The sequence below is a fragment of the Schistocerca nitens genome, chromosome 4 (genome assembly GCF_023898315.1).
Source record: "Schistocerca nitens isolate TAMUIC-IGC-003100 chromosome 4, iqSchNite1.1, whole genome shotgun sequence".
Classification (NCBI taxonomy): domain Eukaryota; kingdom Metazoa; phylum Arthropoda; class Insecta; order Orthoptera; family Acrididae; genus Schistocerca; species Schistocerca nitens.
Window position 1 is genome coordinate 116392602 of NC_064617.1, and position 24259 is coordinate 116416860.

The following is a 24259-nucleotide window of genomic DNA, read 5'->3' on the forward strand; positions in this document are numbered from 1 at the left end:
CCTCTAACAGATAATATGATAGAATTAAGCGAAGAAGTAGAGAAAGAAGAACTAGGGGACACAATTCTGAAAGATGAATTTGAAAAAGCACTAAAAGAACTACCAGATAAGAAAGCGGCAGGTGTTGATGATATACCTTCTGAACTAATTAAGAAATCAGGAGACAAAATGAAAGCTACATTACTGCAACTCATACAGAAAATATACAAAACAGGTGAAGTTCCTGAAGACTATCAGAAATGCATCATATTCCCCATACCTAAGAAAGCATCTACTATGGACTGTGAAAACCATCGAACACTCAGTCTTCTTTCACACGCATCAAAAATTCTAATAAGAATAATTTTGAAAAGAGTTGAAAACCAATTGAATAGCACTCTAAGTGAAGACCAATTCGGTTTTAGAAGCGGTGTAGGGACGAGGGAAGCAATCTTATCTTTAAGACTAATAATTGAGAAACAAATTTCCAAAAACAAACAAGTATTTATAGCCTTCGTAGACCTCGAAAAGGCATTTGACAATGTTGTATGGCCAGAAATGTTTAGAATTCTGAAGAAGGCTGGTCTGAAATATAATGATAGAAGGATAATCTTTAAAATATACCAAAATGAAACAGCCTTAGTTAAGAAGGAAAACAAAGAAGAAACAGCAAGAATAAGGAAAGGAGTGAGACAGGGATGCCCACTATCTCCAGTAATTTTCAACGCATATATCCAAGAAGCAATAGATAAAATAAGAGAGAATATTGAAGTAGGAATAAAACTTAACGGAATGAAAATAGATATGTTGCGATATGCAGATGATATCGCCATAATTACAGAAAGGAAAGAAGATTTAGAAGCCGCACTCAATGAAATGGAAAACACCTTAAAAGAACAGTATGGAATGAAAATAAATAAGAAAAAGACTAAAGTGATGGTGAGTGGCGCCCTGAACTACAATGAACCCATACGAATAACAATAAAGGGAGAGAAACTAGGGCAGGTTACAGAATTTAACTACTTAGGTAGCAAAATAACAGCAGATGGAAGGAGCAAAAGTGACATTAAAAACAGAATACAACTTGCCAAAATAGCATTCAATGGAAAAAGAAACTTACTGACGAGTAGAAATGTTAGTTTAGACGTAAGAAAGAGAGTCATGAAAACCTATGTGTGGAGTACAGCCCTTTACGGATGTGAAACTTGGACTAGTGGAAAAGAAGAAAAGAGAAGATTAGAGGCATTCGAAATGTGGTGCTACCGGAGAATGGAAAAAATCAGCTGGCGAGACAAGGCTACAAACGAAGATGTCCTCAGAAGAGTGAAAGAAAACAGATCTCTTTGGCGAAATATACAGAAAAGAAGAATAACCTTCATAGGTCACATTTTACGGCATAACAATTTCATTAAGAGAATATTAGAAGGAATCATTGAAGGAAGAACTCGCCGAGGACGACCTAGATTAAGCTACATTCAACAAGTAATAAATGACATCGGGTGCCAGACCTATGCAGATATGAAGAAGAAAGTTGACAAAAGAACGGAATGGCGTGCTGCTGCCAACCAACCTGTGGGTTGATAACCGAAGAAGAAGAAGAAGAAGTTCTAAGTTCTAGGGGAGTGATGACCTCAGATGTTAAGTCCCATAGTGCTCAGAGCCATTTGAACCATTTTTTTTATAGCACAAAATTAATTGAATACGAAAACTCTAGAGCCACTAGTATGACGTTTCCCGTCATTTTACTACAACAAATCGTACGAACAACGACGCGTTTCAAGACATCTTCAACGTGCTGTTCCTTAGAAAGAGCATAACATTCTGAAGATGGAAGTTATAATACAAAACCTAGCAAATATGGGCTTCGACTCAAACGACAAGCACAATATGTTGTCTCTCAAGTTGTACTTGTAACGTAGTGAGCGTTGTGGTCACTTACTGGTTCAAGTTTTCATTCACAGCATATTTCCCAAATACGAGGCGTGTTTTTTTTAAGTAAGTACCCCGTTGACATTAAAAAAAGACGTGCTAGAATATCTCAATAATTTTATTTTTACATGAAAGTCTGTATCTTAAACTACGCACTGACGCCATGACAGTCTGAACCTTCCTTGTTTACGTTGTGTACTGATTGTTTAAGATACCTCCGATAATCTTGAATCCCGCCGACTGTGAAGTACGGGCTGTTATAAGATTTCTTAGAGCTAAAGGCCTAATAGCGATCGATATTCATCGTGAGATCTGCGCAGTTTACGGAGAAAACATTATGAATGGTGGAATGGTAAGAAAGTGGGTGAGAGCATTTCAAGATGGCCGCACAAATGTGCATGATGAACAACGGAGTGGGCGTCCTTCGGTTGTTAATGAAAGTTTGGTGCAGGAAGTGGACAATAAGGTGAGAGAAAACAGATGCTTTACGATTTCCTCCCTGAGGGATGACTTTCCTAATGTTTCTCGTAGTATTTTGTATGGCATTGTGACCGAGCACTTGAATTACCAAAAATTGTGTGCACGTTGGGTACCGAAAATGTTGACGGATGTGCACAAAACCAAACGTTTAGACAGTGCATTGACTTTCCTTGAGCGGTACCACAACGACGATGATTTCTTAAGCCAAATTGTTACGGGCGATGAAACATGGGTGGCCTACGTCACACCAGAATTAAAGCAACAGTCCATGGAAGTTGAGCAAGGGCATCGTTTTGCTGCAAGACAATGCCCGCCCGCATGTGGCGAATCAGACCAAAGATCTCATCACATCTTTTCGATGGGAAACTCGAAATCATCCTCCGTACAGCCCGGATCTTGCGCCCTGTGACTACCATCTGTTCCTGCACTTGAAGAAACACCTGGGCGGTCACCGTCTTCAAGACGATGACGAAGTCAAAACAGTGGTGTGCAGTGGTTAACAAGTCAGGTGGCAGACTTCTATGAGGAGGGTATTCAAAAACTGGTACAACGTTATGACAAGTGCCTCAATATTGAGGGAAATTATGTAGAAAAGTAGATTGTGGTACAGGCTTTCATGTAAAAATAAAATTGAGATATCTTAGCACGTCTTTTTTTTTAACTTCAAAACGGTACTTTCTTAAAAAAACACGCCTCGTATCACTGATCTTAGCTTGTCTTTTACGCCCAGCAACGGCTGCTCAACGTGAAGTAACAGGAAGTGACGTGACGAAACTCGTGCAGCTCCAAGCCAACGTTCGCTAGCTCTCCCCACGTGAGGGACTGTTTTGGTCCCTGCTACCCCCGCACGCTCTACCCGTGCCACCTTTACCGGGCAGCATTCCGCGCGGTCGCCGCTGTGTCGGCGGGCGCCCGCTGCCAGCGCCCCTTTTACTCCTGGAGAAAGATTTCGGCGACGGCAGTATTATTATTAGCAGCGGGCGGCAGGTAGCGGGCGTGCCTCGCGGTCCTGCACGGCAGGTGGTTATTTCTACGCCCGCCTCTAGCGTGCCTGCTGATCACGGGGGCGCAGCCGGACGCACGGAAAGAGCAAAACGAGCGAACGCCCGCGCCCACACGCGCGCGCCGGAGGGCCGCCCGAGCGATAATATAATTTCAGAAATACGTAGATCGAAAATACGCGCCTCTCGAATAAGAACCCACGCGACACCCGATATGAGAACAGACACAGTGCACGCCTCGTTTCTCTACTCACACACAAGCAGAAAGAAATCTTCTGCCCCGCAGGTGGCGTAGCGGAGAGGGTCATTTTTATAAGACCACGCACGTCTCGGAACACTGCTAGTGGTGATGGAAACGGGCCAGCAGTTAAGGGGTAAACCGATACTGCCACTGAAATATAGCTGTTTGCTATACGAAAAACATTAAAAACTGTATCAATCTACTCGTATGAACAGTGCCCAATGGGTGTAAGTTACATTATCGAGAAACCAAACACCAAGGTAAAGAATGGACACAGCCGGCCGAGTTGGCCGAGCGGTTCTAGGTGCTTCAGTCTGGAACCGCGCGACCGCTACGGTCGCAGGTTCGATTCCTGCCTCGGGCATGGGTGTGTGTGATGGCCTTAGTTTAGTTAGGTTTAAGTAGTTCTAAGTTCTAGGGGACAGTGCTCACAAGGGAACCTCCCCATCGCACCCCCCTCAGATTTAGTTATAAGTTGGCACAGTGGATAGGCCTTGAAAAACTGAACACAGATCAGTCGAGAAAACAGGAAGAAGTTGTGTGGAACTATGAAAAAAATAAGCAAAATACACAAACTGAGTAGTCCATGTGCAACATAGGTTACACCAAGGATAGTCTGAGCTCAGGAGCGTCGTGGTCCCGTGGTTAGCGTGAGCAGCTGCGGTCCGAGAGGTACTTGGTTCAAATTTTCCCTCGAGTGAAAAGTTTATTTTCGCAAAGTTATGATCTGTCCGTTCGTTCATTGACGTCTCTGTTCACTGTAATAAGTTTAGCGTCTGTGTTTCACGACCGCACCGCAAAATCGTGCGATTAGTAGACGAAAGGACGTGCCTCTCCAATGGGAACCGAAAACATTTGATTGCAAGGTCATAGGTCAACCGATTCCTCCACAGGAAAACACGTCTGATATATTATATACGACACTGGTGACGGCATGTGGGTCACATGACAGGAATATGTTGTCGAGCCACCTAACTTGTACACTTGCCGAATGAGTAAAAAAGATTCTTCTACCTTGCCCGATTTAGGTTTTCTTGTGGATGTGATAATCACTCCCAAAAAAGTAATGAAAACATAAGAGTTTGTCACATAAACTGCGAATGCAACATTTTCAGAGTCGCACAGTTTTCCCTGTGCTCTGTCGAAACATATGTTTTTAACGTTTTCAAATTTTTCCGTGTGTAGACCGTCAAATCCTGCATATGTTCAAGCAAATCTGAACATGTCCTGGAATTTTGGAGAGCGAAATTGATTATACAAAAAATTAAACTTTTCACTCAAGGGAAGACTTGAACCAAGGATCTCTTGTTCCGCAGCTGCTAACGCTAACCACGGGACCACGGCGCCCCTGAGCTACCAGTTCCCTTAATGTTGCCTATCTTTCGCATGGACTACTCAGTTTGTATATTTTGATTATTTTTTTCATAGTTACACAACTTCTTCCTGTTTTCTCGATTGATCTGTTTTCAGTTTTTCAAGGCCTATCCACTGTGCCAACTTATAATTAAATCTGAGGGGGGTGCGATGGGGAGGTTCCCTTGTCAGAGCCAAGCCTTCTGTTGATCAACCTGTGGGCACGACACCGGTAACGGCACTATTGCCTTCTAATCAACGGCGTTAGTAACAGTGACTGGTTGCTGATTCTTTCCACTCTCAACATGTTAAATTTCGACTAAATGCGCACTTTCACTTACTAAGCTGGCCACACGAACCTCTTCCATTGGCCTCTGTCGCTGGCCATGGAGTCGTAGGCTCCCAGGGTCTTCAGGGTCCATCCACGCACCCGAGGTTTGGTCTACCGACGGGTCTCGTCCCTTGCCGCATCCTTCTAGCACTGCTTTCATCATCATTTTTCTCTTATCATTACGTGTCCCAGCCATTCAATTCTTGTTCTCTTTATAACAGCATTCGCATGTTTCTTTAAGCAGCATGTGGATTTCCGTGTTTCCCTTCTTCTAAAAATTCCATGTTCTGATACAGGTCCAAAGATTTTTCTCAACACCTCCTTTGCGAAGGTCAAAATTTTTCTCTCCGTCTTGTTGCTTTGTGTCCATTTTTCAGACCCGTACATCAACACGGATCACGTAGTTGCGTCGTACAGGCGGAGTTTTGCTGTTAGTAGTTTGCTGCTGAGTATCTTGCCTTATCCGGTTCATTATCTCCCACGCCCATGTTGTTGTTGTTCGTATTGACAGTACTTGCTAGATATCTGAAGGACCCAGCCTTCTTAAATTTCGTATCTTCTATTGCCAGTGATACCTCCGTTTCCTCTCCATTCTTTCTTGTTACAATCATACACTCTTATCTTGACCGATTTTCGGACCCATTTTTGTGACCCTCTATTAGCACTTTTAGTTGTTATTACAGTCTGAGTCATGAATTACGGCGATCAAGTTTAAGGTCGTTCTGCGCACCTACATCACGCACTCTCCGACAGCCAACGAGCGTACAGCAGTCTTCTGAGGGCTGTGCTGTTACTATTGTATGTAGTACGACCGTTTAAAAGGATAGCAGTCTTCAAGAGTCTTGAAATAACTGCAACAGAAGCCCGAACAACAGGGGGCTGGCGTACTAGAACATGCATTGATAAGATGAAATGGCTAGGCTCTAGCCGAAATCTAGATTTGTCGAATAAAACCTGCAAGAAAAGGACGACTAATTGCTGTGCTCTATCACTTGAAAGTCATATCACAATAGTTGAGTGTACTCACGTGACCAATGGAAGGCAACCTGACTCGTGTAATAGCTTATTTTTCGATCTGGCGTTACAGGACAATGTGATCGAACGCCCCAGAGTCCTGTGTGCGTCACACCGCCACCAGATAATAGTATTTAGAGTAGCAAGTAGAACCTGTTCAGATTAATCACGATTTCAGCTCAGCATGTACCGACGTGAGCTTGGAAGACTGGCACCACGAAGTGGCAGTGCAGCGCGGGTTCTGCACGGGGAGAGCACGGCAGGGTCAACAACACGGCGAGCAGCGGCCACTGTGGGGGGTTTGTTTGGGCAGCGGCTCGGTGCGGCAAGTGTGTCAGCGGCGGCGGACGCGGACAGCACGTGTGTGTGTGTGTGTGTGTGTGTGTGTGTGTGTGTGTGTCCACTCAATGAGGAGTGATGGAGCCGCGAGGCAGCCGCTCCCACGCGGGGTCGCCCGCCGTCCTGTCAGCTGCTGCTAGTACTGCCCGGGCAACACACACACACACACACACACACACACACACACACACTCACTCACTCACTCACTGCAGCAGAAGGGACCGCCCGCTAATTAAAACAGCGTCCACTCGCCACTAGATACACAAACATATATATATGGCAGACTGCTCCTGGCACAGATTCCACGAGTCATAGGTACGTGTGGGAAACCCAAGATCGCCCACAAACTATCACCCACGGAACTAAAAACGTAGTATCCTACCACCGCAGTATCAATTGGTCACAACTGCAGAAGGCCAATTCACGAAAACAGCTGCGTGTAACAATTTGTAGGGATACGGAATGAAACGTTCACTTAAGCTCACCCGTAGGTAAAGCAGGCTGCAGACTCCGGTTCGTTGACAGAAAACTCTGGGGAAATGGAATCGCTCTACAACGGAGATTGCTAACAAACCACTAGTACGACCCAACCTAGAATATTTCACAAGTGAGGGGGACCGTACCAATTATATCACGAAGAGGCGATGTACGTGTACAAAGAAGGACGGTGTAAATGATGCAGGTTTGAAATATGGGAGAACGTCTCGGAGATGCTGAAAAAACTGAACTGGCAGATTGCTTGAAGATATACGGAAACTATACCGAGAAAGCCTACTTCCGAAGTTAAACGAACCAGAATTACGCGAGGAATCTAGCAATATGTTATAACAAACTACGTATCGCTCTCGCAGGGACCGACGGATCGTGAAGACAAGATAAATTACAGTCTGCATAGAGGCATTTGTCGATCACTCTTTCCGGACTCCATACGTTACTGGAACGGAAAGACGCCTCAAACGGCAAAATGGGAAAAACCCTCTGCCATCTACTTCACAGTGGTTTGTAGAATATACATGTGCATGCAGGACCTCCGATGGACGGATGGATGGATTTCCAACGACAGTGGTGAATGAGGAGCACTCTTGTCAAAACTGAAGAGAAGGGCCATATAACAATAACCACAGCAATACAAACTGTCTCATAAAAATGCCAATGTATCTAGTCATTCCACTGCCACGCGTTAAAAGTAATAAAAAAAGTGGAACTCAGTGAGCCAGCCACTCAAAAACACATTAAAGGCTCCGTCCAATTGAACTGGGCAGGAGTCCTGGCACCACACAAAATGTCAACAACTGTAGTGTCATTGTTTCGTCACCGTCTAAATCGGAGGTTAAGTCCTCGGCAGATCAAAGGCTTGCCTCCTATTAGCATACAACGCAAAGGCCGTTGAAACAACTGAGCGCGGTCGCGCTGTAGTCAAGCACACTGGACTCCCATCCGGGAGGACGACGGCCATCAATATGGTTTCCCGTGATTTCCCTGAATCGCTCCAGAAAAATGCCGGAACGGTTCCTTTGAAACGGCACAACCGATTTCCTTCCCCATCCTTGATACAATCCGAGTTTGTGCTCTGTCTCCAATGACCTCGTGTCGACGGGACGTTAAACCCGATCTTCCTTTTCCTTTTCGCCGTTGATCACAGCGCACCGTTGAGTGCAACGCGGCAAACACTGCATTCCGGTGGGTCTTCTTGCCGCAAAGGATATGCATGCGCCGTTGGGCAGTGGTCGAAACGAAGGCGAGTGAAGACCACTTAGTCCCTTCGCAGAGTTTGAAAGGATGTTCTCCATGGGCGAATAATTTCGGTTTGAACGATCACAGCTTGTTGACGGCCACTTCCCGCCGCTGCCGTTCCCACTCTTTGTCACCCTGACACGACGGCCTGTAAAGGGGCGTGAACTTTTCCTGGCACGCTGCTTCCGCTGCTCTTTCAGCTTTCCCACTCCCCCAGATTCCCTCGAGCCCGGCAACTCAGCAGAAGGCCACCTCTTTCTTCTGGCTGTGCAGAACGTGGCTGGTGTTCCGCACCGTCTGGACCTGGGAAAATTTCCTGAATAGCTTGCAGAGCACCAAGTGCAGACAACGAGAAACGTCCCACCAACAAGACCAGTAGTATGCTACAATGCATTCTCGGCCGCCCACAGCCCTGCATAGAACACTAAAAAGTGACTTGATAGCAAATACTGGCCTGTCAGTGCACTTCTGTTCAGTAACCACATATATCATTGTTTATCTTTTCTTAGTGTGCAACCTGGAGGATGATAAACCTACACAATAGTAAGAAGGATGACGCGTAAATTTTGACATCAAAGTCACTAGCTTTGCAAATCTAAATAGTATATTGGTGGGATTATTTTCTACCTAATGTTTGATAATGACTAGTTTCAATCCACGGCCAGTCATCCCTATTATGTTTAAGAAAACAAGACCAAACTGAAGACATAAAATAAAGAATGTTTGTAAAACCCTTTAATGAACGAAACATTTATTAGGAACATCGTATATTCCTGAGAAAATAATTCATTGGCATTATTTATGCATATGTTGATCACTGTATTTGGCGTTCAGATGACCAAATACTACCAAAAAGTCTACGGCAGCATCTGGAACTAAAAAAGGAAAGCAAATAAGCATCTGTGCTGAAAGGCACTGAACGATGTACACGACGTTGCCGTTACATTAGATTAGACGTACTATTATTTCCAATAAGAGTATGAAGAGTACAGTTTATCAGGTCGACAGCGCGGGCATTAACATCTGAGCACAAGCTCAGATGGTGAAGAAAATCGGCCGTGCCCTTTCAGAAGAACCTTCCTGGCATTTACCTGGAGCGATTTGCACGGAAAACCTAAATCTGGGAACCCGGCCGGGGATCTGAACTGTCGCCTTCCCAAACACGAGAGCCGTTTGCTAACCACTACACCACCTCACTCAGTTTCGTTCCAATAAACCACAATGAAGAGATCCTCCAAGATCTAGAATAGGCCAGAAAACAAGAAGATATTTTAAGACAGAAAAAGATATCCTAATGTGCCTTCAACAGATCCCGAGTGAAATGGTCATGGTGGATGCGGAGTAAGCCAAAAATGTCTAACATATTTTCATGTAAAAGATAATAACAAACTTGTCACTAAACATGTAAATGTGCAATACACCGAGGTGCATATCATAATTCTTAGGCAACTGCTGTCAAGCACCATAAAACAGAAAAATCATTTTACGACACTTATTTACATTGACCGTATAACTGCACTGAATTTCTATAGAAGTCAGATCGGATATTATTAGTAACATACACATCTGTCGGTTCTGGTAAAACGAGTTGGTCACCAGTACATTGTCCGCCCCAGGTAGCTGAGTCGTCAGCGAGTCAGAATGTCAATCGTAAGGCGTAAGGGCCCTGGTTAGATTCCCGGCTGGGCCGAAGATTTTCTCCGCTCAGGGACTGGGTGTTGTGTTGTCCTAAACATCATCATTTCATCGCCATCGACGCGTAAGTCGCCGAAGTGGTGTCAAATCGAAAGACTTGCACCCGGCAAACGGTGTACCGGATGGGAGACCTTAGTCACACGACATTTATTTACTACCAGTCCATTACCCAGGCTCCAGTTAAACTGAACTTTAACAAATAATAAACATTTTATGGCCCGCTGTCAAGTTACTGAAAATGCGTCTTCCTGATTAATGGACATCTTTCTGGACCAAGGTTAAGTGAGTATAAATCTTTGTGAAGATTATATTTATTTCCAGTATCGATTCCGTAAACTGAGCTGCTATCATGAAAAACAGATTGTTTAATGATGAATTTCACTCCGGAATAAATACAATGAGGCGACAAAAGACATGGAATACCTCCTAATATCGTGTCAGAACTCCCTTTGCCCGGCATAGTGTAGCAACTTGACGTGACGGACTCAACAGGTCGTTGGTATTCCTTGAAGACGTCCTGAGCTACATATAGCCGTCAATAATTTTGATAAATTGCCGGTGCAGCATTTTGTAAACGAACTGACCTCTCGATTATATCCCGTAACTGTTCGATGGGACTCAAGTCGGGCGATCTGGGTGGAGAAATCATTCGCTCGAATTGCCCAGAATGTTCTCTAAACCAATTAACAACTGTGGCCCGGTGACATGGCGCATTGTCCTCCATAAAAATTCCATCGTTGTTCGGGAACATCAAATCCACGAATGGCTGGAAATGGTCTTCTCCAGTCAATGATCAGTTTGACCAGAGGATCGAGCCCACACCATTATGGAGCTACCACTAACTTGCATAGTGGCTTGTTGAGAACCATGGTCAGTGGATTCATAGGGCCTGCGCCACAAACTAACCAACTCTTACCAACTGAAATCGGGACTCATCTGACCAGGTCACGGTTTTCAAGTCGTCTCGAGTCCAAGCGATATCGTCACGAGCCCAGGAGAGGTTCTGCAGGCGATGTGGCGTTGTTAGCTAAGGCACTCGCACCGGTCGTCTACTGCCATACCTATTAACGCCAGATTTCGCCGCAATATACTAACGGATACGTTCGTTGTACGTCCCACTTTGTTTTCTTCCGTTGTTTCAAGCAGTTATGCTTGTCTGTTAGCACTGACAACGCAACTGTGATCACTATCGTTAAGTGAAGGCCGTCATCCGCCGCGTTGCTCGTGGTGAGAAGTAATGCCTGAAATCTGAGATTCTCGGTACACTGTCTGACACTGTGGATCACGGAATATTGAGTTTCCTAAAGGTTTGCGGAAACGGAATGTCCCATGCGTCTAGTTTCGACTACCATTCCGCGTTCAAAGGTCTATTAATTCCCGCCGTATGGCCATAACCACATCGGAAACTTTTTTTACATCAATCACCGGAGTAAAAATTACAGCTGCACAAATGTGAGGCCAATCTACGCCTTGTGCACGCGATTACGCGGTCCTAACGCCATATATATCTCATGACTTTCGTCACCTCGGTGTATATTGGGAAGCAGTAGTTGGTATCCCTTATTCTTTTAACAGGCCTCTGCAGGGTGTTCCTGAGTTCACACCATAACTAATGCGTGTTAAACGTCCTCTGGGCTCTGAAAGCTTTACGTTGGCTTGATGAGCTTATCTCCCGCAGGTGACGTCACCAGCAGCTCCAGCTTCTCACGGGTACGCTCTGGTGCGTGTGCGTGCCTTCCAAGGTAGCGAAAGTCTCCTCTGACGGAAACACTTTAGACCCGCGGCGGGCCGACAATGGCGGCAAGTTTCACCCAATTACAACACGGCTGCAGCGAAAGCGCGTAATTAGGGAGCGAGCGGGGGCAGCCAGCGTAATACGAGAACGTCGCGTTTGCGTGTACGCGCCGTGTTACAGCGGAATGCGAGTTGTCTGTCCCACGGCAGACGGCAGGCGCAGGAGCCGCTGGGACGGTCGCATCGCTCCAGCTGCCTGACCAGCTACTGCTGGAGTGGAAGTGTGCCGTCTCAGGCCCTATTACATTGTAAAAATAACTTCGTCAAATGTACGAGGGGGCTTTCAGTAGGTAACGCAACAACTTTTTTTCTGAGAGCGGTTTGATTTTATTCAGGAATCCAACACACCATTTTATTTCCCAATGTTTCGCCTACAAAACCTTACTTTCAACAAAATCTGCGACCAATGCGACGGCCTTAGGAGGACCTGCATGCCGGCATGGTAGCACTCTACTGTTCGACGTCGGAGCCAACACCTTGCTGCATCAATAACCTCTCTGTCATCCACATACTGCTCCCAGAGGAGTTCAACTTTCGTAGGGCCAAACAGATAGAAGCGAGGAACCTAGCGAGCAACCCAACTGGTGGGATGTGTGAGCACTACGAACAGAGGCGTGCAGTTAAGCAGCGAGGTGTTTCAATGATAACCTCGAATTAGAACGTCCACACGAGGCAACGATGCAGGAACCTACATCTACGTCTACATCTACATTTATACTCCGCAAGCCATCCAACGGTGTGTGGCAGAGGGCACTGGACGTGCCACTGTCATTACCTCCCTTTCCTGTTCCAGTCGCGTATGGCTCACGGGAAGAACGACTGCCGGAAAGCCTCCGTGCGCGCTCGAATCTCACTAATTTTACATTCGTGATAAGTAGGGGGAAGCAATGTGTTCGATACCTCATCCAGAAACGCACCCTCTCGAAACCTGGACAGCAAGCTACACCGCGATGCAGAGCGCCTCTCTTGCAGAGTCTGCCACTTGAGTTTGCTAAACATCTCCGTAACGCTATCACGGTTACCAAATAACCCTGTGACGAAACGCGCCGCTCTTCTTTGGATCTTCTCTACCTCCTCCGTCAACCCGACCTGGTACGGATCCCACACTGATGAGCAATACTCAAATATAGGTCGAACGAGTGTTTTGTAAGTCACCTCCTTTGTTGATGGACTACATTTTCTAAGCACTCTCCCAATGAATCTCAACCTGGTACCCGCCTTACCAACAATTAATTTTATATGATCATTCCACTTCAAATCGTTCCGCACGCATACTCCCAGATATTTTACAGAAGTAACTGCTACCAGTGTTTGTTGCGCTATCATATAATCATACAATCAAGGATCCTTCTTTCTATGTATTCGCAATACATTATATTTGTCTATGTCAAGGGTCAGTTACCACTCCCTGCACAAAGTGCCTATCCGCTGCAGATCTCCCTGCATTTCGCTACAGTTATCTAATGCTGCAACTTCTCTGCATACTACAGCATCATCCGCGAAAAGCCGCATGGAACTTTTGACACTATCTACTAGGTCATTTATATATATATTGTGAAAAGCAATGGTCCCATAACACTACCCTGTGGCACGCCAGGGGTTACTTTAACGCCTGTAGACGTCTCTCCATTGAGAACAACATGCTGTGTTCTGTTTGCTAAAAACTCTTCAATGCAGCCACACAGCTGGTCTGATATTCCGTAGGCTCTTACTTTGTTTATCAGGTGACAGTGCGGAACTGTACCGAACGCCCCCCGGAAGTCAAGGAAAATGGCATCTACCTGGGAACCTTTATCTAATATTTTCTGGGTCTCACGAACAAATAAAGCGAGTTGGGTCTCACACGATCGCTGTTTCCGGAATCCATGTTGATTCCTACAGAGTAGATTCTGGGTTTCCAGAAATGACATGATACGCGAGCAAAGAACATGTTCTAAAATTCTAGAACAGCTGTGTGCGGCCGGTCGGCATTCGGGAGATCGGACAGGTTTTGTTCACTGCGAGGTATCCGTAGACGTTCTGCAAGCGGCGATGAACATCTGCGATGCCAAAAGAAACTCAATGACAGATCTGCTTGGAGCGCACCTCCCTTACAGACGCCACACTGGAGGCGACGTATAGTGCCGCCACCTATCGGAATTTTATGAAACTTAGGGGCTGAAGTGAGAATATTCCACGATGTCCCATAACAAATTCGGCATTTTGTCAACCGAAATCAGCGAAAAAAAAATGCGTTGCATTACTTTCTGAACGCTTATCTTATGAAAGACATTTTCTGAATCATGTGATAGTGTACTTCAGTATTTTAGGTTATCGTTTATATTAGCAGTCACAGTGTGGTCCTAGTTTTTAAAAAAAACGTGTTGAAATTCTTTCATAGTGTAATACCGGCCTTAGTCGCTACGAACAGCACTCGTCTGTATAGGCACAATAATTTAGTTAATACAAGTTACATCGTTACTCTCTTACCACCTGCCCTAAACTTTCACCTTCGTATTCAAATGGTTCAAATGGCTCTGAGCACTATGGGACTTAACATCTGAGGTCATCACTCCCCTAGAACTTAGAACTAATTAAATCTATAACTTAAGGACATCACACACATCCATGCCCGAGGCAGGATTCGAACCTGCGACCGTAGCGGTCGCGCGGTTCCGGACTGTAGCGCCTAGAACCGCTCGGCCACACAGGCCGGCTCACCTTCGTATTATAAGCTTGCTAAACTGAAATGTTTTTTTACCTGAACAGGGTGTCCCAGCAGGAATGGTCAATATTCATGAATGAGAGGAACGATCATTCGAAACGAAAAAACATAGTTAACATCGGCTCTAAAACGCATACCTTTAGAGTTACGAGCAGTTGTTCATAGGAAGAGATTGTTTCACAGTAGCGAAGATGATCCCAGTACTCGTAGCTCCTAAGGTGAACACTTTATAGCCCACGTTTACTGGGCATTTATTTTCTTGTTTTGGTCCATACTATCCACTCTAAAAATAAGGAAACCACACAGCCTGCAGTAGACGAGATTTCTTTCACGATAACGAAGATTAAAGTGCTAATATCGCTTCAGGTATGCATTCTAGGGACCATCTTTAGCGGACTTTTTTGCTCGGAGTAATTTTTCCAGTCGTATTCCGGAATACTGACCATTCCTCCTGGGACATCCTGTATACACACTGTCGGAGAAGTCCTCGCACCTCTCTCGAATTCTTACAGTTGAAGAAATAGGTAGTTGTACTGGTGTCCTTACTATGTACCCAAAAAGATATGCTGCAGGGAAATAATTGGAAAACAGGACGGAGTTTTTGCTATTCACGTGCATAACTTCTTCAACGAACAATTTCGCTACCATTGGATTGGGCACTCTTCAGCAATATCACCAGTCGCCATACGCAGTTTATCCACATTCAAAGCCAGCTGCCATTCATAGCACCAAATAGAAATTCTGTCCTAGTCACCTTCAAACCCTCTACGATGTCACTATTGAACAGATCGTCTATACATATGGAGAGAAAGAGCGGTTCTACCACATTTCCTAGTGACTCTCCTGATATTACCTCTGTCTTTGTAACTGGCAGACGAATGGGCAATGAGCAATTACTAAAACAAGCTACTGAGTTGCGATATGCAGGCGGAAGTTATTTGGCAAGACAAAGGGTGAATGGGCTTATGGGCCGTAACAGGCCGGCAGACCTAGCTACATACTGGATCACGGGGTTCCGGGTTTTATTCCCGGCCGGGTTGGGGATTTTCTCTGCCGAGGGCTGGGTGTTTGTGTTTTCATCATCATCATCATCATCATCCGTGACAGTGGCTAGACTATACTGTTAACAAAAATTGCACTGTGTAAAAAATTGGGACTTTGTACGGGCGCTGATGACCGTGCAGTTGAGCGCCACACAAACCAAACATCATCAGACTTAACTATTGAAGGAGATGACAGTGACGACGATTGTTGTTGTTGTTGTTGTTGTTGTTGTTGTCGTCTTCTTCAGTCCTGAGACTGGGTTAATGCAGCTCTCCATACTACTCTATCCTGTGCAAGCTTCTTCATCTCTCAGTACCTACTGCAACCTACATCCTTCTGAATTTGCTTAGTGTATTCATCTCTTGGTCTCCCTCTATGATTTTTACCCTCCAAGCTGCCCTCCAATACTAAATTGGCGATCCCTTGATGCCTCAGACCATGTCCTACCAACTGATCCCTTCTTCTAGTCAACTTGTGCCACAAACTCCTCTTCTCCCCAATCCTATTCAATACCTGATTAGTTATGTGATCTACCTTACTAACCTTCAGCATTCTTTTGTAGCACCTTATTTGGAAAGCTTGTATTCTCTTCTTGTCCAAACTATTTATCATCCACGTTTCACATCCATGCATGGCTACACTCCATACAAATACTTTCAGAAACGACTTCCTGACACTTAAATCTATACTCGATGTTAACAAATTCCTCTTCTTCAGAAACGCTTTCCTTGCCACTGCCAGTCTACATTTTATATCCTCTCTACTTCGACCATAATCAGTTATTTTGCTCCCCAAATAGCAAAACTCCTTTACTACTTTAAGCGTCTCATTTCCTAATCTAATTCCCTCAGCATCACCAATATTCGACTACATCCCATTATCCTCGTTTTGCTTTTGTTGATGTTCATCTTATATCCTCCTTTCAAGACACTATCCATTCCGTTCAACTGCTCTTCCAAGTCCTTTGCTGTCTCTGACAGAATCAGTAGTAGGTCTAGTAGTAGTAGTATTCAATGGCGGTATATGAAACGCCCATAATGAAACTGAGGCGTTCTCTGAAGGGGGAGAGAGAGAGAGAGAGAGAGAGAGAGAGAGAGAACTGAAATATGAGATCGAGGTACACAGCATTGAACATTTTAAATTGCTTTTCATTCATTTCAAATTCTTGTACATCGACAGAATTACAGTCGAATTTGAACGAAATATTGTTTCAAAACATTTGGTGTGATAGTGTAGTATGTAAGGGTTCTGACTAATCTGGATTTCAGTTAAGTCATTGTTCCAGAGAAAACCTCAATTATAGATATGAAGATGGCATCTGTTCTTTTCGAACATGTTCGAAAGAACAGATGCCATTGGTGGCCGTGCAGCTCTCTAGAATGAAATTACAATTAAATCAATACCATTAACTGCTGACGGGCGTTGATATACATCAACGGGGATAGTTGAAAATGTGTGCCCCAACCGGGACTCGAACCCGGGATCTCCTGCTTACATGGCAGACGCTCTATCCATCTGAGCCACCGAGGGCACAGAGGATAGTGAGACTGCAGGCATTTATCGCCGGTACGCTCCCCGTACGACACACATTCTCAGCGGCACTCGGCAGATTGTCTGCCGCGAATCATGGTTATAGTGGCAGAGGCGCTTCGAATGTAGTGTGTGGACTATAAGTTGAAAATGTGCTTCTCACTGGGAACGTGCCGGCGATAAATCTCTGGAGTCGCACTATCGTCTGTGCCCTTGGTGGCTCAGATGGATAGAGCATCTTCCATGTAAGCAGGAGATCCCGGGTTCGAGTCCCGGTCGGGGCACACATTTTCAACTGTCCCCGTTGATGTATATCAACGGCCGTCAGCAGCGAATGGTATTGATTTAATTGTAATTTCAATTATAAATCTACTTTGCTACCCGCTCGCTCACTACAGGTGAAGGTACTGATGTTTCGTTCTTCCTGCAGGAGACACCACGCCACACACACGGAGGTTGTGTCGGTAATCACAAGGAAGTGGCTTGTGCAATGTCTGCAGAGATAAGGACGACGTTGCGTGTTGTCGCTTGTCGCCTGCGGCAAGAGGCTCACAACTCTAAATTAAGCTCCGTCTGGATACGACTAGTTAAACAACGTGCAAACTTATCAGGCCTATGAAACCCTTAAAAGCTGCTAGCAAACTGACCCACTTTCTTTTGTCGATACGATCATGTCTGTAAATACCACTTTTGTCTCACTCAAGTATATGACATGCACTAATTGTTGTGCGACATATCGATACCTGATGTGGAAAACTGTATTCAACGAGGTGTCTGGGAAGCTCACCAGTAACAGTAAAGTATGTACTTTGTGGTGAAATACTGATGTTCGGCTGTTTCAAGATTTAGATCGGCCTTCGTAGTTTTTGGTGTGATGCCCATGGCTGAACTTTCACTATCGCCAACTTTTTTTGTTGTTGCTGGAAACAATGCGCCCATTTAAAGGCTAGCGGAAACAGTTAAATCTTATGTACACAGTTATTTTATACACGTATAACTTTACAAACGTCAATGTTTGAAATGACAAAGTGCTCTTATATCGTTAATTTCGAGATTGTTCTGAGTTTCAATATTTATTTCTATAGGAATCCGCATATTGTGGATTTTTCCCACATTTTAGTTTCATCAGGAGCATAACTAAGGACATCCCAATATAACGTGGTTTAGCTCTCCGTCGTCTTCTGGATGTTCACTGCACGTGCGATAGTACCACTCCGATCCTCCAGAGGTCCTCAGAGGTGTGTGTGTGTGTGTGTGTGTGTGTGTGTGTCTCCCGACCTTATTAGCGTACTTGATGGCACGCGGCACGTGTCTCTTCGCAAGATTTTTATAGGTGTCCAATGGCATTATGGTGCGCTGAACTGAAACGCACGTAGTATTTCTTTGAAACTCAAAGCTCTTGCAGCATGAGGTGGTCCTGATTGGTTTACAGGCGCAGAAAAGTAGTTTTACCCGTATGGTTGAGCACACTTTTCAACTGTGTACGAGTCTGCCATTACGTCTCTTCCTTACATCGTAACGTCCGTCCACAGCGCATCCACTCATAACAAAATCGGGGGGGGGGGGGGGGGGCACTACAAAGAACTGTGTGCTGAATCTCGCCACTTCTGGATTGGCTGGAGAAGAGCCGCTGTCGTAGGGCGTGGCGTGACCGCGAGATCGGCCCGAGACGAGACAGCGGGCAGACGGGCAGCGGGGAGAGGCCGCCTAGGACAAGTCTATGAATATGGAGAGGCGGCGTAAATCAGAGACTAATGGCCGCCGTGGGCCGCGGCCACCTCCGCGAACACACGCGCAAGCTACCTGCTCGCTGGCAAAAAGTCTCGTTCACACCCTGTCAACACTCCGCTAAGACAACTACCAACCTCCAGATGTCACACACTCAGATATGTACCCGACGTTGTCTATCGACAGAGTATGAACCAAGACACCGATTTAGTCAGTGCTGTGCGCTGCCGTCCAGTAGAAGATGCGTAAACGGTAATTAGAAATAACACCAGAACTACGAAGTACACGGAAACCTTATGCATTAGCAATAAATGTGAAGATCTATGGTAGGGCGAGTTGGTGGAGCGTCACGTCGTCATACTATAGCCCCGAGTTCGAAACCCACTGATGGCGATTTTTTTAAGTTTCCGTGTGAAACTGTTATATGGAAGTACATTTTTCTGATATGTAAAAGGACGTTTCGGAGTTTGTAGCAATGTTCTTTTGGCAGTCTGCTTTCGTTTCGTTATTTGGCAGTAGCAAACCTACAGCGTACATTTGTATAGATAACAACACACCTTTCTATACAAATGTACTCTACAGCATGAGTCATTAACTATTGCCCCATAGAGTAACTCCTAAAGTATAATAGTACCTGAAAAGTTCGTGGGACGAATGTTGCATGGGACAACGTGGGCCATAATACGACGTTGGTTTTTTGTTGCTAGGTGGGGTCTTGTGAGAGAGATGAAGGTCAACTCTTTTTTTTTTTTAAATGGGATGATATAGTTTCGTACTAATTTTTTGATGGCGGCTATCGACACGAATCCAATAATGTGTAACAGTAAGGTCTTTGAAGGTCAACGAAGGTCACAAAAGGTGGCATGTACGTCCATTTACAGATGGTGTTCGATCAATGCAGTGTTGCAACATTCTTATCATCGATTGAGTGGTATTCCTTATCACATCGGCACTTATCGAAGCACATGCTCTGACAATTCTCTCTCTCGTATATCGTGCAAATAGCAAACATTCGCCGAATACGGCATATACATCTAACGTGCCATTGACACAACACCATTCGACGGTTTGCAATACAACACTAACAGGAGAGGTAAGACTAGTACCGTCGAATCAAGTGAATTTGAATGATGCATTCCTTCGAAGAACAAGTCGATATGCTTCTCATTTACGGAGAATGCCGACGAAGTTCAGTGAGAGCTAGAGACTTATAAGCTGGAAGATATCCTCAACGTACTCACCCTACACGTCGTACATTTAAATATGTGTATGATAAACTGAGAATAACTGGATCTTTAGCGCATCGGAAAAATATCCAGCAAAGGAAAATTACTAACGAGGAAACGTAAATCGGTACTCTTGTGTTAGTTCGCGTCAAATCGCAACGGAGTCTCGCATGAGCCAGAGGATTGTTGTTAGTGTTCGGCATCGCCATGAATATCATTCTTACCATATCAGTCTCCATCAAGGATTGTATGCGTTGCCTGAATTCTGCCGAGGGGCTCAACTTGAGATTCAGAGGGATGACACATTTATTAATTTGATTTTACTTACTGATGATGCTACATTCACGAACCATGGAAATGTTAATTTTGCATAACATGCATTATCGAGCAACTGAAAATACATGTTGTCTGCGGCAAGTTGCACACCAAAAACCGTGGTCTGTGAATGTATGATGTGGGAGTCTGGAGGACAGAATTAGGCCCCTATTTCATCGAAGGAAATCTTAATGGTAGGAAGTACACCACATTCCTGCAAGAAACATTAGGTCTGTTATTGGAAGAAATGCCTTTAGCAACAAGAAACAGAATCTGGTATCAATACGATGGATGTCCGGCACATTTTTCGCTGATGGCTAGAAATGAGTTGCAGAGACAGTTCCCAAATCGTTGGATTGGACGCGGATGACGTGTGTCGTGGCCGGCTCGTTCGCCACACTTCACGCCTCTGGATTTTTTTTTGTGGGGATTTGTAAGAAACACTGTTTATAAAGACGTTCCAACTACACCTGAAGACATGCGAGAGAGAACTGTCACAGTTTCGATAAGTGCCGATGTGATAATGAATACCACTCAATCCATGATAAGAATGTTGCAACACTGCACTGATACCAATGGTCATCACTTCGAACACCTTCTGTAAATGGACGTTCATGCCACCTTTCTGACCTTCGTTGACCTTCAAAGACCTTACTGTTACACATAATTGGATTCGTCTCGATAGCCGCTATCAGCAAATAAGTACCAAACTATAGCATCCCATTTAAAGAAACAAAGTTGACCATATCTCTGAAGCGACCCCACCTAGCAACAAAAAAGAACGTCATATTATGGCCCCCGTTGTCCCATGCGACTTTTCATCTCCTATCATACTTTCGGAGTTATTCTTGGTGGCAATAGTTAGTGACTCACTCTTTATAGGTCTGTTACTTTCAACTAAACAAAAGAAGAGCTACAAACCCAAACGTCCTTCTATCTAATATATAAAAATGAATCGCAAAATGTGTTGGTAAGCGCATAACTCAACAACGCCTCGACCAATTTGGCCAAATCTTTTTTTAAAATGTTCGTTGAAGTTCAAGGATGGTTTTTACGGCGAGAAAAATTAGAATTATTGCTGGAAAAACCCTAAAAATAGCCCTTTTCTTTTTCCTATACAAATGATTTGTAACTAAAACGTAGTCAATTTGAGCTTTATTGCTATGGTATAAAGTTCATATTAAAATGAATCGCAAAATGTGTTGGTAAGCGCATAACTCAACAACGCCTCGACCAATTTGGCCAAAGCCTTTTTTAAAATGTTCGTTGAAGTTCAAGGATGGTTTTTACGGCGAGAAAAATTAGAATTATTGCTGGAAAAACCCTAAAAATAGCCCTTTTCTTTTTCCTATACAAATGATTTGTAACTAAAACGTAGTCAATTTGAGCTTTATTGCTATGGTATAAAGTTCATATTAAATTACAAGCACACACTGTTGTCTAAGCAATGTAGGTGTGTTCCTAACGTCAAAGATCATATCTATCAAAACAATGTGCGTGTGTGCGTTGGAGCACAGAATACATAGTTGGAGAAGTTTAATGTCGCGTTCCGAAACTCGCGTTTCTTTTGTATTAGTTTCGGCACGCGAGATAAAATGCATCAGTTTCCACGTCATTACATCAGTCAAACAAAAATCGCGTTACCAAGAGTTGCATCGAGAAAAACTGTATGATCTCAACGCTTTGAAAGAATTAATTCAAACAAATCTTCCACTGTTAACTGAACAACAGAAGTATGTATTTGAAACTCTTATGAAAGTAACAAATGATGAAACTGGAGGGATTTACTTCTTAGATGCACCTGGTGGTACAGGAAAAACTTTTTTGATTTCATTAATATTAGCAACAATTCGCTCACAAAATAAAATTGCACTTGCACTCGCTTCGTCGGGAATCGCAGCAACTTTGCTTGAAGGTGGTCGAACAGCCCATTCAGCACTAAAATTGCCATTAAATATGCAAAGCAATGAAACTCCAACCTGCAACGTTTCGAAGAACTCTGCAATGGCAAAGGTTTTGCAGCAATGTAAATTGATTGTTTGGGATGAATGCACGATGGCACATAAAAAATCTTTGGAGGCTTTAGACAGAACCTTAAAAGATCTACGGAGCAATAATAACCGATTTGGTGGTGCAATGATTTTATTAGCAGGAGATTTTCGTCAAACATTGCCAGTGATTCCACGATCAACGCCAGCTGATGAACTCAATGCATGTCTAAAGTCCTCCAATTTGTGGAAACATGTCAAAGTACTTCATTTAAGCAAGAATATGCGTGTCGAGTTGCGAAATGACCAATCTGGAAACATATTCTCTAAACAACTCATTGACATTGGTAATGGCAAATTTCCTATAGACATGTTGACTGGCTGCATTAACTTTCCTCAAAGTTTTTGTCAGTTAACTCGATCAAAAGATGAACTTATTCAGAAGGTGTTTCCAGATGTTTCTCAAAATTACAGAAACCATGATTGGTTGAGCGAACGAGCTATACTGGCTGCAAAAAACATAGATGTAAATGAATTAAATTTCAAAATTCAAGAACAAATTACAGGCGAATTGAGGATATATAAATCAGTTGATTCGGCTACTAATCAAGATGATGTAGTCAACTATCCACCGGAATTTTTAAACTCGCTGGATTTGCCAGGATTGCCACCTCACAATCTTCAATTAAAGGTTGGATCGGTGGTTATAATGTTGCGAAATATCAACCAACCGCGTCTTTGCAACGGTACACGGTTAGCGATAAAAAAATTACTAAACAATGTGATAGAAGCAACTATACTCAAAGGAAAGTATAAAGGAGAAGATGTTCTCATACCGCGCATCCCAATGATTCCGACTGATGTGCCATTTGAGTTTAAACGACTACAGTTTCCAGTGCGGCTTACTTTTGCTATGACTATAAACAAGTCCCAGGGGCAATCATTAAGTGTTTGTGGTATTAATCTAGAAAACCCATGTTTCTCACATGGTCAATTGTATGTTGCCTGTTCCCGTGTTGGAAAACCATCAGATTTGTTTATCTATGCGCCAGGTAATCAAACAAAAAACATCGTATACCACAAAGCACTACAATGATAATAATAATAATTATGATTCACATGATTAACAATAAAGCGATTACTTACTTTTAAATCCTTATATATGTTTTATTTAATTATTTTTTATTCACAACGCCCCATCACCAGGGTGACGGTTCTGTTCAGGAGAATTTTGTTAAATACGTAGGCAAAAAAACTGCCATATTACAAATCTTTTTGACAGGACGAAGTCTGTCGGGTCAGCTAGTATATCAGAAAAAAATGTTCTCCCAAATAACAGCTTCAGGCGTAAACTGTTAAAAAAATCGTCATCAGTGGGTTTCAAACTCGGGACCTTTGGCACGACGATCTGAGGCTCTGCCAACCTGTATTTTTTTTGATGTCGTTTTGTTTGTTATTCTTCGTTGCATTTGTTCGTGGCGGACGTCCCATGACAACTATTCAAGTTCATCTCTGACCCGATCACTTTTTTTTACAGAGTGCAGCTAACCCTCTGAGCGAACACGCTGAGCTATGCGCTACCGTGCCGGCATCTCGCCTACCACAGATCTTCACATTTATTGCTAATGCATACCGTTTCCGTCTACTCCGCAGTTCTGGTGTTACTTTTAATTGCCGTTTACGCATCTTCTACTGGACGACAGCACACAGCACGAACGAGAACGGTGTTTTGGTTGACACCCATATCTACACACAACCTTTGGTACCGATCTGGGTGTCTGACAGGAAGTTTTGTGTGTTAGTACACCTCACAAAAGTCGTGTCCCTAGTTGTG

General features: G+C 44.0%; 1 protein-coding gene and 1 non-coding gene across 3 annotated transcripts in view; both read right to left on the reverse strand.

Annotated features, from left to right (window-relative positions):
• LOC126251493 (uncharacterized) overlaps nucleotides 1–24259 on the reverse strand; it is a 386831-nt gene that overhangs the window by 97395 nt on the left and 265177 nt on the right. The window lies entirely within an intron of this gene.
• On the reverse strand, nucleotides 17095–17169 carry Trnat-ugu (transfer RNA threonine (anticodon UGU)). The gene has a single exon. It is a non-coding gene; the product is annotated as a tRNA-Thr (tRNA).